Genomic DNA, 6,000 nt, shown 5'->3' on the forward strand with positions numbered 1-6,000 from the left:
GCTGTGGGATGAGAGATAGGATTACTTTCATAGTTTTCCAAACCTTTCCTAAAATTACCAAACTATCAAAATGCTGTATGTGATCAGATCTCTGTGGCTATGGGCTTTGTGCCCAGTCTTCTGTTGGGAATTTGAAGACATTGGTAGGAAGTCTCTGGATTCTCAGCAACCATAAAATTGGGGATTCTGGCCAAATTTAGCCAGATACCCCCAGCACAGGTCCCTGCCTGGTAACATCAGAGTTCTGAAAAATATTTATGCAAGTGTTTTATTAGGGAGTCTTATCTTCTCACCAAACTGGCAGCGCTCTTGAAGGCAGTGATGACTTTATACTCATTTAGGTGCTCCGGGACTTACTCAAGCTCCATACAGAGCCCTCAAACTGAATCTGATTACATTAGATTAACTTGGATTCCATAATGCTTATGGAAATTTTGGCTTAGAGTCCAGTTCCTTCATTATCTTTGTTTGGGATCTCCCAAAAGCAGGCTGTGAGACAAGAATTGCTATGCAAGAGGTTTATTTAGTAGATGATCTAGAACACCTGGGTGGCTCAGCGGTTGAGCATCTGCCTTCTGCTCAGGGTGTGATCCCGGAGTTCCGGGATCAGGTCCCACATCAGGCTCCCTGCAAGGAGTCTGCTTCTCCCTCTGGTTATGTCTCTGCCTTCTTTCTGTGTCTCTCATGAATAAATAAATAAAATCTTTTAAAAAATAAAAAGGAGATGATCTCAGGCAGCACCAAGAGAGGAGTGAGAAAGTAAGACAAGGCAGGGAAGGCAGCCCATGAAGGGGCATCAGTGAACAGGTCACCACGTTGAAAAGCTGGGAGCTCACTTATGCTGAAGAATTCTTAGGGACTGTATAGAACACATCAAGGTGTCCCACATAAGGGAGAGGAAGCTAGTGTTTATCCACCAACTTCTATCTGTCATTAGTTCAGGGTTACTTCCAGGACTCCTAAGCCCCAGTATTCCAGCCTTCCCTACACAAGGAGATTCCAAAAACTAGGAAATATCCTCAGTCTCAAGTGCTTGTGAGCAGAAAGCTATAGGTAGGAAAGGGAATAGTGAGTGCCAAAGAGATAACATGGGCAAGGCATCAATAGCAATCACAAAACTAATTTTCTTCCTTTTAAGTGATAAGGAAAATGCTGGCTCCCAGAAAAACTAAAAAGGATGGTTTCATCAATTCTCTCTCTCTCTCTCTCTCTCTCTCTCTCTCACACACACACACACACACACACACACACACATTCTCTCTCTCTTTCCATTCTCTGCTCTCCTTGGTGTTGGTTTCACTTGAGCAACTCTTCATGTCTTCATGGGTCAACGGCAACAAGACCTAACATCATCTAACATCATCCTCACATCCAGAAATCCCAGAAGAAAGAACTTAATCTTCCCAAAATATTCAACAAATGTCTCATTGGACCAGCCTGAGTCATTTGCCCATAACAGAGAGGTGTCATGGACTTGAAATAAGCTTACTTAAAAGTCCAGGATTGTGAACCCTACCCCCAGAACCTTAGGGAATAATAATACATAATGTGAGAAATCAAAGGCCTATACAGGGGTAGAGATTTGCTCAAAATCACACAGCCACTGTGGGCAATGAATAAGAGAATGACAAACCACCCAACAGAAAAATGGGCAAAAGTTTTGAACAAGCTTGTTTTGAACAAACGCTTCACTACAGAGATATCCAAATAGTCAACAAACATGAGTATGAGTTGCCCAACCTGATTAGTCATAAGGAAAATGGAAATTAAAACCATAATGTGGGGCAGCCCAGGTGGCTCAGCAGTTTAGCACCACCTTCAGCCCAGGGCCTAATCCTGGAGACCTGAGATCAAGTCCCATGTCAGGCCTTCCTGCATGGAGCCTGCTTCTCCCTCTGCCTGTGTCTCTGCCTCTGTGTGTGTGTGTGTGTGTGTGTGTGTGTCTCATGAATAAATAAACACAATCTTAAAAATAAATAAATAAATAAATAAATAAATAAATAAATAAATAAAACCATAATGTGATATCATTACATAACCACCAGGATGGGAAGATGAAAAATACAAAAAGTATCAAGTATTGGCAAGAATACAGAGCAATTGGAAATTTCATTCATTGCTAGTGAGAGTGAGGTTGCTGAAAATATTTTGGAAAACTACTTTGTAGTATCTAAAAATACTAAATAGATGCCTACTCTGTGGCCCAGCAATCCCACTCCTTGGGGTATGTGCAATGGAAACGCAAGCATTTATCTGTCAAGACATGCACAAGAATGCAGTAGCAGCTTTATTCTTAACAGCTAAAAACTGGTAACAATTCATACATACATCCAAAGCAGAATGAACAAATAAACCATGGTATAGCAATAAAATGAAATACTATACAGCAATGAAAAAGAATGGCCTGTTGTTACACACGATATGGATAAATTTCACATATGTAATGTTGAAGGGAAAATGAAAGACACGAAAGAATATGCACTGAATAATTCCATTTATTTGACTTTCAAGAACTGGCAAAATTAATCTATTCTGTTAAAAGTCAGGATAGTGGCTATCCTTGAGGAGGTAGTGGCTAGGAAAAGAGCACAGGGTAGGGGCTTTGCAGTACACTTTTGTTCACTTTCCAGAGTGAATGAGAGTTCAATTTTTTTTTAATTTCATGAAAGACAAAAAAATTATCCATCCTGCTAATGAAAGAACCAGAATTAGTAAAAACAAGGCCTTTCTCTCCCAATCAGAAGATTTTTTTACCAAACAAATTCCTCAGCACGTCTTCAGGGTCCCCTTTAACCAGCCCCAACAAAGCTGATTGCTTCTGTGTTGTACTTCATTAGAGAATGGAGTCCCATTGCCTCTCTCATCCTTAGCCATGTATGAAGGCAGCTTCCCAGCCTGGCCTGGATCTTTCCTTTGGCAGCTTTACTACCCTTCCTGCTCTGGGTAGGAGGTAGCTGCCAGGATTCCAGGCTCCCTTTTCACCAGCTCTTTCTCTTCTAGAATTTCCTTGAGCCAAATGTTCTTTGAGTCTTTGGCTGGTCTTGCTGAGCTTTTTCCAACTCCTGTTTAATTCCTTCAATGGGTAAAAGTGTTCCAGATTCAGGATGAACAGATGGATGCATGAGAAATGAAATTCACATAGTCACGAAGGCCTTTGGTACTCTTTGCCAAGGTCACATTATAGAATCACCTAGAATTCAAGCCCTAGGAGAGCTTCTACCCCATAGGATATTTGGGATTATGTGCCCTCAGAGCTCCAGCTATGAGTTGGCTGCACTCAAGGACCCACTTCCTCTTTGCTAGTCTCCTTGAAGTGACAGCATCTGTTTCTGGAGCAATATCTGAAATTGGATGTATAGGTTAGTCTAATGGCTTGGGGGTAGTGGGGGAATCAGCCTAGGGCAAGTATGGGGTTTTTTTCTGAAGCCAGGACTGGAGGTAAATCTGAGATGGGGTTAGAGGTCCATCCATGACCCCAAAGGGTAGGTCATAACCACCAATTCAAGTTTCTCTTGGTGGGGAACAGATCAAGTACTGTGTCAGGACAAAGGTATGCAGATGCCTTGGCAAAAGGTACCCAAGCAGCCTCTCAGACTCAGAAAGATGTGGGTTTTGGCTGGCAAAAGTGGTACTTTCTCCCAATATCCAAACTACTTTGTAGTAAACTTTCCAGTCAAAGCACGTCTTTTGGCAATGCTCAGGGCCTAACAAGCTTCAGGGTCACTGCAAGTTCATCAATCTCTCTCTTCTTTAGCAAAGAGCTTACACTGAGAAACTCTGCTTCCCATGCCCACCTGATCCTTCCCTTGACCTCAGACCTACCCCTAAGTACAACACCTCAGGTCCACCTGGCCCCTAACACTCATGGTCTCCCAGCCCTCATAGGCACGTGACCTCCAACAATCTCAGAATGCTTCACAGACCTATACCTACTTGATCTCATGTTGAGGTCACCCACATGGTTTGGATGACCCTGAATGCACACTTTGAGAAAAGGATTTGAGTGCAAGTTTAATCTGGGGAGAAGTGACTGTAGGAAATACTCACGAGAGAGTTGAGAACTGAAAAAATAAGAGAAAGCAGCCCCAAAACGGGAGTACATTTTCCAGCAAGTTACCCCTGTGGGCTTCTGGAGCTGTTCCTCTGAGCAAGGCTGGGAACAAGTCTGGCTGTGTATAAAGCTGGCAAGGCAGGTCCAACCCTGGGAGAACACCCAGCATACCCTTCAAAGTGATCTCACCTGAAGATGAGGAAGTGGCCAACTGCCAAAGGGTCCTTCCTGCTCTGTAGTTCATTGTGGGGGTATGTGTGTTAGTCTAATGTATGCAAGAAGAGGTGATACACACCTCTTCTTGCCCTACATACAGGCCATACACACTCCCCAGCCAGAAAAGGAAGTCCTGGTGCTTGTTCACCACAAGCAGCTTTAGGGTACAGAGTGAATGCTGCAGAGATGTGTGCAGGGCACCAACGGCATCCGCTATCATCCTCATAATCCTATCGCCAACTCCCATCACAGCAGTGTTCACAGAGGACTGATCAAGAACTTGACCCTGTGCATGGCTGTGCCATGTGGACAGAGAAGAGACTCAAGCCCCAGCCTTGGGCAGACAAAGCTCACGCCTGCAGCAAGAGCCAACACTCAACCAGATGGCAAATAGCCCCTGGCCTGACAAGTGACCCTTGCGCACATACACTATGAAGGAGCAAGGGTAGGAAGAAGACCCAGTGGAGGTGCAACCACAACCAAGCCTTGATTAATACACAGGAACTGGGCAGGCAAAAGGTGAAAAGTGGGCTTGCAGGCCCAGAAGGGGTGAGGGGGTGAGCAAGGCTGGGAATGAGTATACAGCTAGCTGTGTGTAGGGCTGGCAAGGCAGGTCCCAAACGGTCTAATCCATCAGCCAAATGTTCATTAGCTCCCACTGCACACATGGTGTTGAAAGCCGGAATGTTAGTTTGATTAATTATGCATTCTGTATGGTTATAATTATTTATGGATTAGAGGGTAAAGAATTATCAGGTGGCACTGGAATGGCAAGAATTCGGGAAGTTAGCTCAGATGAAATAAGTAATAGGGATCCATGGAAGCTGGTTGAGCAGGGGAGTGGCCTGATGAAGGAGTTATTCACATTTATGGCTGTGCCCCACCCCCACCAGGGGGACGTCAAGCGGCTTCCGGTGCCTGTGTATTCCTGGTAGAGGGTCTCCTTCCATCCTCCAGTGAGCTCTCATAGCTGGTTTCCCTCAGCCCCAGCCAGCAGGCCTACCTGAGTGCACTATCTGACAGGGGAGGGGCTCCCCTGAGCAGAGAGCACACTGGAAGTGCCTGGGAATTAGCTCCTCAGCAGCAACCCTCACCCAGTGAAGTGGGGGTGGGGGTGGGGGATATTGGGGACTGTACTCCAGCTTCCTCACTCCTCACCCCTCAGGGGACATTCAAGCAGGACAGTTTCCAGAGGGCCCACACTAACCCATTAATGTGCCTTCCACTAGTGTTTCCTCCCTTCCCTGTCTGACATCCCTACTCCACAGAGTGACTCCTGGGACTATCTCCCAAATAACCCCCTTGGGTCCAAATTGTTCTCAGGGTCAGGTTACAACACATGGCACTAGACAGAGAAAACGTGTGTGGTGTTCACATATGAAAATTGCCTATGAGTAGGAATGTTTAATAATCTTTCTTTGGATCTGAGAGGACTGATGGGGAATTTAATAACAGGTAAAGCAGGGTTGAAGGCAGAGAACACTGGGGGGTAGTCACATATTTTCTTGGCCCTTTTTGATGAAGCAAAAGTGTAAAAATGCAAAGTTATCCATAAATCACCATGTTAAGGGAAGAGCATCTTAAACAGAACACTTAAATTGTCCAGGGCACCAAATCAGACTGCTCATTGAGGCAAAGCATAAATGCCAGAGGCAGATGCAGCACCTGTCCCAATTCTGTCTGGCCTCAGACTCCCTTCCTGTCTCCCCGGCACCCATCTCCGCTCATGCAGT

The sequence above is a fragment of the Canis aureus genome, chromosome 26, assembly GCF_053574225.1.
Source record: "Canis aureus isolate CA01 chromosome 26, VMU_Caureus_v.1.0, whole genome shotgun sequence".
NCBI lineage: Eukaryota > Metazoa > Chordata > Mammalia > Carnivora > Canidae > Canis > Canis aureus.